The following is a 13,636-nucleotide window of genomic DNA, read 5'->3' on the forward strand; positions in this document are numbered from 1 at the left end:
TGCATATGGATTGATGACATTTGATCATCCTTAGGCTGGAGCTTGCTCCGCAGTTCAAATGCTGGCAGCTCAGACAAAGCACTGGTACCAGCAGTCAGGCCCACGTGCTTTTATTCCAGCTAGCTGGCTGCGTCGGTGCTCCTCAGAAATGTATGTGATTTCCCCATCTAATCTGGACAGCAGGTAGACCTCTTCTAGGACAGTGTTCCCCATTCTTACAAGAGGGGTGTCGTGGTTTAACCCCGGCCGGCAGCCAAGCACCACGCAGCCAGTTACTCACTCAGAGGGATGGGGAGGAGAATCTGAAAGGAATGTAAAAGTCAAGGGTTGAGATAGGAACAATTTAATAATTTAAACAGAATAAAGAGGTAAGAACAACAATAATAATAATAACAATAATAACAAAATAGAAAGATGGGGGAAAAGGGGAAAGCAAAAGCTGCACACGCAAGCAAAGCGAAACAAGGAATTCATTCACCACTTCCCACGGGCAGGCAGGTGTTCAGCCAGCCCCAGGACAGGAGGGCTCCGTCACGCCTAACAGTTACTTGGGAAGACAAACGCCATAATGCCAGATGTCGTCGTCCCCCCCCCCTTCCTTCTTTCTTGCCCCAGTTTATATACCCAGCGTGACATCCCATGGTATGGAACACCCCTTTGGCCAGTTTGGGTCAGCTGTCCTGGCTGTGTCCCCTCCCAGTTTCCCGTGCCCCTCCAGCCCTCTCGCTGGCAGGGCCTGAGAAGCTGCAAAGTCCTTGACTTGGTATAAACATCACCCAGCAACAACCAAACCCGTCCCTGTGCTGTCAACATTGCTTTCACATCAGAGCCAAAACCCAGCACTGCACCAGCTACCGAGAAGAAAATTAACTCTATCCCAGCTGAAACCAGGACAAGGGGGATGACAGCAAATGGTCGGGGGTGGGGTAGACCTAACTTTCAAGGGAGCTGGAGAGCTGAGGGTGGAACAGTTGTTTTCTCTCTCTACTCTTTCAGTTGTGTTCTTCAGCTGGAACATGATGAGATTTTGTTGCTGATGATGTAAGAAGCTGCCGATGCTGTGCAGGGCTACCTCTTTTTAATATGCATGCATGTCCTCTGACCATTGTGAACGTTGAAAAACTACCCTTTATAAGTCTTTTAACAGCTTTTATAGATGTAGTTGAAAGACGCTGAACTTTAGGGGGATACCAACAGCAGGATTGCGCAGTTGTGTGCCGCTGCCATGTGCTGCTGCTGGAAATGAGCCTCTAACCCAAATGGCTGTGACCTGGATATCAAAGGAGGAAAGTTGGAGGTCCGTTGCCAAGAAACTGAGTGTCCTTGGCATGTAGCAAAGCAGCAACAAGAGTTTTAATTATCTAATTAAAGTGTGGCATCCCATTATTTTCTATCATTTAGAAAGCCAGTTGTGAATGTTGTCCTGTTTCTTTTTTACTACTCTGTAGAAAGGGTCCCTGACCGGAGCAGGGCATACATATCAAAGCCAAGACGTTAACAAAAGCAGCAGAGTGGCATTGATGTTGCTCATATATTGTTCGTTCTGTGCAGCTTTTCCTTCTTAATCTTTGCACGTTATAAGTAATTTAAAATTGTTCTGTAGGACATCAGTCTTTGGAAATTTGGGGTTATTTTTTTCAGTGTTCTACTTTGTCCTACATTTTAGCTCTGTGTCTCCGGGGTGTTTTTCATTGACTTTGAAATCTATCTTGGCAAACTTTAATGGCACTTGCTGTTTTGCTTTCTCTTCTGGTCTGCTTTTCCTTTGATATGCTCTGATAAATATTTGCTGTGGGACAGATTTCAGTCTTGGTTACATCAGTATAAATGAAAAGCACAGTCACTGAAGTCCATGATTGCGCTAGAGAAAGTGAAATGAGACACAGGCTCGCCTGTCCAAAGCTGGTAGCTCTGTGAGTACTGAAACAGCTTTTGCTAATGAGGGAGTAGAAAAGAGAGAGGACGGCAAGCCTGCTGCGGGGGGGCACTGCGTGAGGCAGGACTCCAGTCTCCGGCAGCGTCGGGGTAAAGATGATGCCCAGGGAAATAGTTAAATATGCACACTGGGAAATTATTAAGTCTCAAGTGAGTCACATAAAAGAATCTTAAGATCACACAGACAAGGCGAGCTAAAAGTCATTTTGTTTTAGACATGTAAACCACAAAGGAGGGGAATAATTTTCCTTTCTACTGTGCTCCTTACACTTGGTTTACTGGGGGCAGATAGATACCCTGCAACATTGTGTAAACGAGCTTTGCCAGACCTGGTCACATGTGCTTTAATTTCAGTTATTTGGAATGTTCTTGCCCTTTGGCCTTTAAAATTCTCCTTGGTTGGAGCAATAACTTGTTTTCTCGCGGTTCTTCCCCAAGTCCTTTTCTGCTGAGGACAGGATGGGTTATGATGTGGTCTGCGTGGGCTTTAGCCCTCCAGCCCTGCACTTTTGCCCCTTTACTGCTAGGGCTTTACTAAAACTTCAGCTATGTAAATGCATGGTAGCGTGCAGCTTATTAAATACTCAGCTGCTTCCAGCCTTAATGGGTCTGCCCAGTCCTGCCTGCTTAGCGGCATAGCAGGCTGCACGCTTAGCAACCCAGGCTGCCGGGAGTGCATCGCCCCCATTAACCACCCTCCCTGCTGAATATAGCAAATATTTCCAGCTTTTTCTGATGGTGTACGAAGCCTTGTCTGAGTCCAGGTGTAGTTGCCACCTGCCAATCGCAGCCTGTGCTAACGACTGTACTACGAGAGTGCCATGCTGGCTAATACAGGAGACAAAACCCAGGGCAGTCAGAGGTGCTGGACTCATTTCTGCAAATACTAATGACTGCCAAGCAAATACACATACCAGCAAGTGTAAATCCTGTTGTTTTAGCACTTGCTTTTTCTAAGCAATTTCTAAATGTTCACTTATTAGCAGCTTCTAGAAGAATTCACAAACTGCTTCTCTTTCCAGCTGGAAAAGTGCAGTTTGCTGGGACGTGGGTCCTCTCATCCTCTATATGTGGAACTCCTTTGCTGCATTGGAAGAAGGATACAGCCAGTATTTTTCTCCTTCCCTGTATTACAGAAGATAATTTGTGGTGGTATTGGTTGGTTATTTTTCCCCCCCCATTGATTTTGTCTTTTAAAAGCCAAAAAAGGCTCTTGTGGCTTTACTGAGGTGTTTTTATCTATCTTTTGTCTTACCTCAGGTAGCTCTTCTGAGATCCTTGGGAGTGAGCGTGGCTCAGCCAAGCCTCTAGTAAGATAATCACTCAGAAATTATAATATTAGGGAAAATGAGTGGAACATGAAACTCAGCACGTTTTCAAGTATTTTAACCCAGAAGGAATCACAATTATTATCTAGTCTTACTTCCTAAATAAACAGGCCATAGGTCCTTCTCTCTGTTATTTCTCCATTAAGCAAATAATTTCTGTTGAAGTATGGTCTACTCTTGCCACAGGCAGAATGAAAATGAGGATGCTGTCTGGGAGAAAACACGAGAACTACTTTTTAAATAATTCTGTTTTAACACATTTAAGAAAAAAAAAATGTTATCGTGGCAGATACCCTGGTGGCTTCTGTGCTGCCACCAGGCTGTGCTTGAAGTCTCCATGGGGTGAGGGTATCTGCTAGAAAATAGACCTGAAATTTCAGATCCGAAGATACACAGTATATATTTTCCTGGAGACAAACCTCCAGAAGTATGGTAATATTTATATAATAATTCAGGTCTTCAGAGAAGTATACAGAAGCTGTGAACTGATCTGCGCAGCTCTTCAGTGGAGCTTATTATATTTGAACTGTTTTATCTCTGGCGAGCACGCAGGGAGATTAAACAACTACTCTGGAGCCACCAAATGCATCGGAGGCAGGACCAAGATTAGAATATTGATTTCTGGCCTCCACCGTCCCAGGCTCAGTTCACTACATTATGTTGTTTTTACAGATAACATTTAGACAAATAGATCTTGACATATCAAAAGCTCAGTAGCCTCTCAGTAAATTGAGCAGGCTTTAACTGTTCAATTCCTGTGATTTGTGCGTGCCTCACACTTGGTCCCAGTAATCTCAGTAGCTATTCTATATTTACAATGAAAACCACTTGTATCCTGAAGCATACTAGACTTGTTCTAGCCTTTTAGAGTAGAAATAAGCCTAATTATGATACATTTTCTTCTTGCCAGATTAAGATCTGCAAATACATTACTTCAAAGAAATTCTGCTTCAATCCGCTTTAAAAAAACCCCAAAACATATTGGTGGAGATTCTCAGTCCTAACCAACCGTAGCTTGTCACTCTTTCTGATTTCTTATTTGAGTAAGAAGTCAGAAAAACGGCAAAAGTCCCACAGACCCCAAGTTTAAATCCAAGTGCTTTTAATGAAATCACCGAATATCACCTGAGGATGCTTGGTTTCTGATACCCAAATGCCAAAGAAAAGGGAAGTATGTACTTGAAAGCTGAAATAAATTCTACACAGAATAGTTCAGGTATATTTGTATTAGAAAACTTGTCTCCCCATATCTACAGTGGTGTGAGAGTACTGCCATTGCTACAACCCAGGAAACCTCCAAACTACCTGAGCTTGCTGAGGTGTGGACCAGAACCTTTCTTCCACATTTCTGAACTCCGGGTAACAAAGGACCCCCCTCACTCTTATAGAGCCTACCTGAAGTTTGGCAGTCCTGCAAAAGCTGTACTGGTGTTTCAGATACATCAAGTTATCTAACAGCCTTCTCCACCCTTCTTTGTTACTCGATGCAGGAGCACGATGTCATTTGTCAGAGCACCAAAACTGGAGACATGCTGAATATGTGAATACCAAGGAAGTGGTTTCCTTAGCAATAACAGGCATGTGAAAGTCAAAACTTCCTTTCCTCCTCATGTGACCTTTTTCAAAGCAATTCAGCCTGGGGACAATAGGAGTGAATTCCAAGCACCCGCAGTGTCCCTGCACCGCTGGGCAAAGATCTGCCAAAGGGCCAACATATCTTACCTTTTTGTTAAGGTAAAATTATATTTCTCTTTAGATGTTCTTCACTAGGAATTTGGTGCATTTATGTGTGCAACACGGTGTTTCCTGAAAGCAAAATTGCCTGATGCCATAGAAACAAATATATAGAAGATAAGTAATTTTCTTGCTGAGTAATTTTCTTGCCATTGTGCACCAAAACTTTTGTTATGCATAAAATCCAAAGTCCTTTCTGTCCAGAGGAAATAAGTGCATGAAAACTCTTAACAGCTTGACCTCCCTGATGACATTTTGCCCATTGCATAGAAGATGAAAATCACCACTCCTTACGAAAACTCTTAAGGGAAAAAAAAAAAAAAAAAAAAAGAGAGAGAGGGAGATGCTTTATGAAGGCAAATAAGAGGAAGATGACATTCATCTCACCCATCCTGTGCACTAGTGCAGTATCAGTCCTCTGTTACTATTCTTATCCTGAATATTTGGTACAGCCTTTCCTCATCCCTAATGAGACAGCAACGATAGCCAGAAGTACTTACACAAAGTTGCCTGTCCAAGAATCCTGAAGTATTTTCTAAAAGCAGCTACTAAATTTAAACCTGAGCTTTCTATTGAGTTAGGGAAATATTCTTTCCATTTCTCCAGCTGGGGAGGCGATACAGCAGGTAGTTGTCAAAAAGCGCAGAGAAAATTCCTGTTGAAGCTGGAAACGGTTGTTCAGCATCCTTTCTGTATTGCAGCACGTGAGAAACAGGCTTGGATTCCAGAAACTCAAGGAAAGGTCTGGTGTTACAGTTCTCCCCAGCCTCATTGTTTCTGGGCCACCTGCACACAGCCCCTTGCTACCTGCCTTCCTGCCCACCCATGGGGCCTCCACTCAAATACCCGGTAATTAACAGAGAAGGGATTCTCCAGTTCTCAGGGACCACTGATTATCATGCTTTTAGTCACACATGCTGTCGTTTGCTTTGGGGTTTTTTCCCCCCAATTTCAGCATTTGGTTTTAAACTCTAGAGGAGCAGAAATTTTCAGAAATAAACGGTGCAATGCGGGTAGCTGAGTTTGGAGCCAGTCCCATCAAGCAGGAGAAGAAATCTGACAGGAGACAGTTCCTCTGCAGCTTTCTGTGAATCCAGGGAAGGGATGTGGCTTGGGTTCGGAGCCTTGACGTCTGGAGGAAAATAGGCAAGCCATCTGCTCCCACAGGTGCTGGGCATCAGTGCTTTGTGCCAGTTACACCAAGGCAAAAGTTATTGTCTAGCCAAGCATTCATGTCCAACAGAGTGTGTAAGTACCTGCGGTGAGTTGTTGTAAGAAATCCCAGCCCACTCTTGGCAAAATGTCATACCAAGCATGTTCACGTTTAATGCCAGGAGCTACGTGATCGCGGTGCAATATTCATGTGACTTCTGAAAGTGGACTGCCACAAGGATGCTTGGGGAAGGATGTGGATGGGCTGTTCTTGTGGCTGGGAGACTTGGTGCGCAGTAGCAGCCTCTGCCGCTAATTCAGTGCCCAAGGGGATGGCATTCAAACCACTTTCTCATTACACTCTCAAAGCCAAAAGGCAGGCTTTTGAAACAGGGAAGGTGAAGTAAACCAGACACAACACTGAACAATTGCCTTGAGTCTTCCCAGACACAAGACATCCGCCCTGCACAGGGCATGAGGAGTCGGAGAAACCGGACAGTGCTTCCTCTGGAGGAGCGAGTGAGCAGTGAGCAGTGGCCAGGTCACGGCTGCAGCAGCACCACTTCTTTTGCATGGCGCAACGTGGAGGTGGGCTTTCTGCCATCAGGAAGCTTAGGAAGTGATTCCGTAAGCCTCAAGTACCACATTACACAGGCTGTGTGAAGTACAGACCTGGAACGGCTGTGAAGCCAAAGACAATGGAGTGCTCTTTATACAGTGACTTGGCGTAAGAAAGGACTCGGAAAAAGGCTCCTGCCTTTTTTTCTGGGGGGGCAAAAAAGGATCAAAAAGGTGTAGGAGCAGCCCAGAAAATGCTCTCCAGCAGACAAAAGATGGCAACAGGCTGCCCACAACTCCCCCTCCGACAGGAGCTGTATAGGCTGGATCAGAGTCGAGCTAGGCAGCACCTGGCACCAGAGTAATAACTAGTGAACTACTGCAGTACGAGCAATGCTGATTTTATTATATGCCAGCGCCTGAATGAGTAATTCGGGATTTGTTCAGCTATCTCCATGTTGCTGCTCTGTGGGCAGCACTTTCCAATCCCCGCATCGTGCATGGGGCCTGTGGGAGGCCAGGGGGCCAGGGCTGCCACTGGCTCTGAGAGACCGGAAAGGTACTGGGGGTGCTGGGATGGAGGTGCGCAAGGTGAGGTTCCTGGGGACAGGGTTCCTGGGAGCTGTGGGACAGCATGGGGCTCAGGAAAGGTGTCCCCCTCCCAGCAGGATCAGAGCAAAGCAGAGGTCCTCCAGCTCCCAGCCTGCTCCACACTGGAGGATGTCTCTGGGGCCAGGCTGGTGATTTAGGGAGGTACACATCAGCAAGGGGAAAAAGCAGCTTTGGCCAACGCTCCAGCTCCCTCAGACACTGCTGGCCCACTACCATCCATGTGTCTTGATGTCAGCACATCACAGAACCACAGAATGGTCAGGGTTGGAAGGATCTCTGGAGATCACCTGATCAAATCCCTGCTAAAGCAGGTTCTCCTAGAGCATGAAGTGTTCAAATGCATTTCAAAGGCTAGGGGTCTGCAGTGGGCTGGCCATGGGGACCAGTTCCCGGTGGGGAGGCAGCACTGGGCGCTAATGAACCCACATTCCAGAAGGAAGCACACACCGGTGCAAAAACCAACAGCAGCAACAAAATGTGAAAGACAAGAGGGGTATGCCGGGGGCTAGGAGTCTTGGAGGAGCAGAGATGGCAAGGGGGACTGGCACCAAGCTCTCCACGTCTGGCTACAGCATTAATTGCTGGGGCTCAGGGAATCGTTTTCATATCAAGGACTAATATTAATGTACAGGCTGAGTGCATTATAATTGCCCAACACAGAGCAGACTGCAAGATGTGTGTCACGTGCTGTGGGACTAGGCACTATTTCCAGCAATGCCATAGAAGTGTCATAGGATGACACCCTCAGCCACATGTTGCTAATTAATATTTTTTTAATTCCATTTTCCTTTGTTCATGTGAAGACAGGCTTTATTTCTTATTTTATTCTTTTATAAATTTCTTTTTAAAAATTATTATTATGTGTCATTTAGGTCGATAAATCAATTTGAAAAATTACTTGACAAATGTTTAAGCAAAGATTCTTTCCAAGCATGTGTTCCTTTTGGAGAAAATCTGGCCAAGTATCTTCCGACCCGTTCCTTCATAGGAGAGATAATACGGTCAGGATATGCCATCTCCTCCTGCATAGTCCAGTCATTTTTTTTCGTTAGTTCTTGCATGATTCAGTTTTACAATTGCTCCCATGGGTCATAATAAACCAAGACATAAAGAAAATATATTCAGCATATTTTGAAAAATAACAAGCTGTATCCTTTACAGGAAATGTGGGTTAAGGCATACTATACAAACTTTTGTCGTGTCCTTTAATCTCTCTTAACAGGGACATAGTTTAGCCATGCTGGTTTCTTCAGAGCATGTCCTGATAGGACTTAATTAATAAATCAGATTGCAGATTCTGTGACTCCTAGAAAATGTCCAACAGCAAAGTCACTTTGACAGAGCTGCTTTTCAACATATTATCCTTCTGCTGAAAGATCCCACAATGAATCCAATATTTGTCTCAAGCACTGAGGAGAGCAATGACCTACTATAAACAGCACTGCCTGGCAGTTAGCTTGTCATCGTTAAGTTACTGCCACAGCAGCTCGTTCCCAACCTTGCTGAATGAACACAGGCACTAAATCATTCAGATGATGGAAAAAAATGCAGATTCTGTTCAAATCGATATACTATGATGTTTCTAGACTTCAGCTTTTGCATAGTGTGTTTTAACAAAACTCTGCCTTATTGTGCAAGCTAAGGCAGTGCTATATGCCTTCGTACAGAAATTTTCCAGCTATTCCAGTACAACAGTGCTGTCAGTTTAGTGCACTTTTGAAACCCACTGTGAAAGTAATGAGAACCAAGCAGATTGTTCTGGATTTGGAGCAGCTGCTTTAGGTGAAACCCCCTGCAAAAGGAAACATTCCATGGCTGAGAACAAGGGCAGGATGCAGAGGTGAGGGTGGGATGCAGAGACTAGGGTGGGATGGCAAAGGTGAAGGTGGGATAAGGGCCGGTGTGGACACACAGCTCAGGTGAAGGAGGTCTTTCACCAGACACCGGCCGCATCCTTCCTCTCGGCACAGACACACAACCTTGCCTCTTCACAGGGGACCTCTAGGCCTTTTAGTGTCTGAGAGACATCTCTGCAGGAAAACAACAGCGTGCTCCAGAACTTTCCTGATGATAACCTGAAAACATGCAATTGCCCATAAAACATATTTTCTGTTGTGAACAGCTGAAGGACACAGAAATTCAGCATCTCTGCTACTGCAACTACTGACACCTGAAAAACAGGTTCATTACCAGTTCTACAGCTGTAACAAGAGGATATAGATCCCGTATCTTTGGTTTCACTTGTTCTTGGTACTCATCGCGTGATCAGGCAGGTTCATTCCCATTTCTGGTTCATTCTTCCTTTGTTCCGATCTGTCCCACAGGCAGTGTTTGGGAAGAGCACCTACCTCTCCAGCACCACTTTGCAACACCAGATCTCCCAAGAACTTCACAAAATGAAAATAAATGGAAGGAATGAGGCAGATTTGGGGCAGTTGGCAGGGGTGGGAAGTTAGGGAAGCACTGTGGATCAATGAATCATCCTTGGGAGGAGCAGGTGGAAGAGCTCTCATGTGACAACACAGTGATGCAGGTCCTGAAGTGATACTCAAGCCCCCTGTATCCTCTGTAGCTGACACTACTGCTGAAACCCACCAAGCAGACCTGTTCTTGTGCTGGTCCACCTACAGAGAGTAAGCTACTGCTACAAGCAAACACACGGTGCTTCAGGTGGCTGTGGTTTCTATGGGGAACCAAAACATTTCAAGCTGGATCTGCCAATGTCATATGGGTATTGCTACAATGCTTTGGGGTTTCCTTCTCCAATTTGTAAAGAAAATTACTTGTAAAAGCTACATTAAAAGAAAGCCACAAAATCAAGCGCTCACATTTTATGAAATACAAGAATTAGTTACACTCTTTAATTCAACGCTTTTTTGTCTGTGCGTGATACAATCTTTAATCACACTCCACGAGCTAAACTTGTAAGAAAAATGTTACTGCTTACTTTTACTGGTAATTTATATATGCTAAACATGAATTACATGTTCAGTGATTTAATAGTACCAAACTAATAAAGTGATAAAATATTGCAGTGTTATTTATTTGCTCCTCATACTGCACTTACTGTACAAACATTTTAGTGAACAGCATGGAAAGCCTGGAGCTTGAAAGCATCTTTTGGCAAAAAAAAAAAAAAGACTTCTAGTTGGTGAGAGAAGTTATCTCAGAGAGAAGCAAATGCTGTGGACTAATTACTTTGCTTTCTTGTCCCAGATATTCAGCTAGAGAAGAGAAGCTTTATGAAACCCTATGGTAAGTGTGAACTAAGCAGCTTGTATTGCAAACCAGAATTGTTACTTCATGCTGTTTGATGGCACCTCCGCAACATACACAGGGCCCCAATTCTTAAAAGCTCACGCACAGCGTGTCTGTTAACATTATATACATTTACCAGCACAAGACCATACAAATATGAGTAAATCCCAATTCTTGCAGTATGGTATCCCATGTTCTCCCCTCTTTTGTTTCTGTATTCACCCCTAATGCCAATTTTAATTTGTTAGGACATTATATGTTAAATATTTTCTGCTCTGTTCTGGTAGAAGGTGCAAAGAGCTACAGACATTTACTATTCTATTACAATATTACAAACATGTTTTAAATTTAAATAAATATGTAAGATCTTGTACCAGGAGAACTGCTGTGTCTTCAAAGACATTAATTAGAAATATTTGCAGTTATAACCTAATTGTTTGCCTCTGAATATTAGATTTGGTTTTTTACTAATATCGAGGGGTACTAACTTAATTGTCCTGTTGCCTTTAGCAAGACAACTTAAGGAAAAAATTCCTCTGATACCAGATTGGCAAAATTAGGCCCTTCGTTCTTTAAACAATGATTCAAAGTCACATTGCCCTTATTGGCCTTCAGTACTAAAGATTTTCCTCATGCCTGGCTTCACTTTGACTTCATGGCTAAGGTTTCAGCTAATGATGCTATCAGACAATAGCAGAAAGCAATTCAAAACAACCACTGGAAAAATCCCTAGCCTCTTCAAAAGCTGCTAGGTTGGGACAAAAGAAGAGCTGTAATACCCTCTGTGAAGCAAACGCAGGCATTGAAGCTATCAGGCCTATACTCATACATCAGTTTGCTCACTACTCATTTAGGGGTTTGTTGTTTCAAATGTAAGTTGCAAATTGTTTGATAACATTACCTGAAAACAAACAGAGCTTCTGCATCTTTTGAGAATAGGCTATGGTCTTTTTTTTTTTTTTTTTTACAACCACAGTATTTCTCTGGAATTAACCGTTGTACTGTCCAGTGAAGCTCACCACAGATAGTAAGCATATGCTGTCCTGGTCAATACATTATAACTAGTCATTTTGTTAGGGAGCTCAGGTCTTTTTTTGTTTGCATATACTCCTTTTACTATGCTGTACAGAGTTAAACTATGGTATTACTAATTATGGAGACGGAAGAGGATAACTAGTAATACCGGGGATGTTATGGGCATCCTTGTGAGACAATAAAAGGAACCGTATCAGTCAAGAAGAATATTTTGTTATAGTTGAGATAACAAAAGTCTAAAAGTCTAAAAATCACTTTTGAGTAAATTGCAAAATAGTATTTTCTAAGATGTGTTAATTTTACTTTGAAATTCAGTGCAGCAAAAAATGCAAGACAATATTCCAGTTACTCTGATCATTTTCTTTGAAGGTTAAACATTACATACTGCTCCCTAACTGTAACTCACTGTGTGCATAGTAGAAGTACCACACTGGACATCTGCTGCTCTCCTCTTTAACAGCGAGGCCACTTTATAAAGCTGTCTGCTGTGCTTTCAGAGAAACCCATCACTATGTTCCAGCACTGAAGACAATAGGGGAGGGAAAAGATATAACCTCGCTTGCCCAAATGTTATATATTCACACTACATCTCCTGCAGATGAGAAACCATCATTACAATTAAGAAGAAAATGAATTTTGGAACAGTGTATTTTTCTGAATTATTGTTTCCATCAGAAATGAAGTCGCAGAACTGCCCCATCTTAGTATTATTCATTAAGCAGGTTCATTATGGTTCTATCTATCAGCCAAACCACATCAGATCCTCTTGTGCTAGACATGATAAAACCAAGAGCTGTTCTGAAAGTTGGACTATGCAGAAAATCATTTTGTACCGCTGAAATGTGTTGCTTGGAGGAGTGCCTAACTTTGTAACTTTTTTAGTACAAACAATTTTGCAGTAAGAAAAATAGCCTAATATTAATTTCACCCAAAAGCTCAGACTATATAGGTCCACGCTACTCAGAAAAAGAACATCAGCGAGAACGTGTTGCTTGTCTGGGACTGGAAAGAGCCAGAAAAGAGGCAGAGACAAGCAGCCGCAGCTGCAAGGGAAGGGTGGAAAATACTGCCTGAAAGAAACATGATTAATCTTTCTGGTAGAAAACAGACTGGAAGTAAGCTAGGAGTACTGAATAAGTACTGAAGAAGCTATGTTCTTCTACAAGGAAGCAAAGCTTTTTCAGTGACACTCCCAACTCTACCCTTGACTTTTTTTTGTTTTGTAATGTTTTCTGTGAGGCCATAAGCACTCGCTCAAAAGGGATTTGAACCACATTTCTTGAGTTTGGATCAGAAGAGGCAAGAAAATATCACTGGTTTTGCCCTTAATATTGTAGTGTGTTTGTCCTTCCTTAAAAACTAAATTAAAATGACTGTGCTTTTTCTTCCTCCCAACCTCCCACACAGCAGCTCTGCTGGAAATCGGATGCCATGTAGGGTAGGTACCTCTTCTTTCCAAATGACTTGTTTAATCTCCTCCTTCCCTTCTGTTCAGCTTCTCTTACAGTACAATAAACCCCAGGCTTTGTCCACCAGTCTGTGTGTATACACTAGGTCCACAACCTTGTTTGTAGTTCTGATGACGTCTGGGGAGAATATATCAACACTTTTTCATCTCACTACAGCAGTGAAAGTGAGTAAAACACAGTTGTTTTGTCTTTGAGTAATGGATTTGATGAGGAAGTTATCCTGGTAATTAAAAAAAAAACCCAAACCACCCCAAGGACTCTGAATAGCTTCTCTATTAATCACTACAAGGACACCATTGACTTACCGTGTTTGTGAGAAACATGCCTGTAACAAAGTAGACACCATTTTTTTTCTAACTCAAAGACCATTTCATTTGGCAGAGTCTAATAGCTTTGCCTCACAGGTATTACAGTAATAAACTGTGACTGAAAAAAAGTTAGTAAATATAACCCGACACATCTTAAATATACGATTGAACTTTACATGTTTACCAAGCTATTTTAAGTGTAAAACAGTAATGTTCAGCTCTTCAAAGGTCAGCAAGATTGGGCTAA

The sequence above is a fragment of the Falco naumanni genome, chromosome 6, assembly GCF_017639655.2.
Source record: "Falco naumanni isolate bFalNau1 chromosome 6, bFalNau1.pat, whole genome shotgun sequence".
Classification (NCBI taxonomy): Eukaryota; Metazoa; Chordata; class Aves; order Falconiformes; family Falconidae; genus Falco; species Falco naumanni.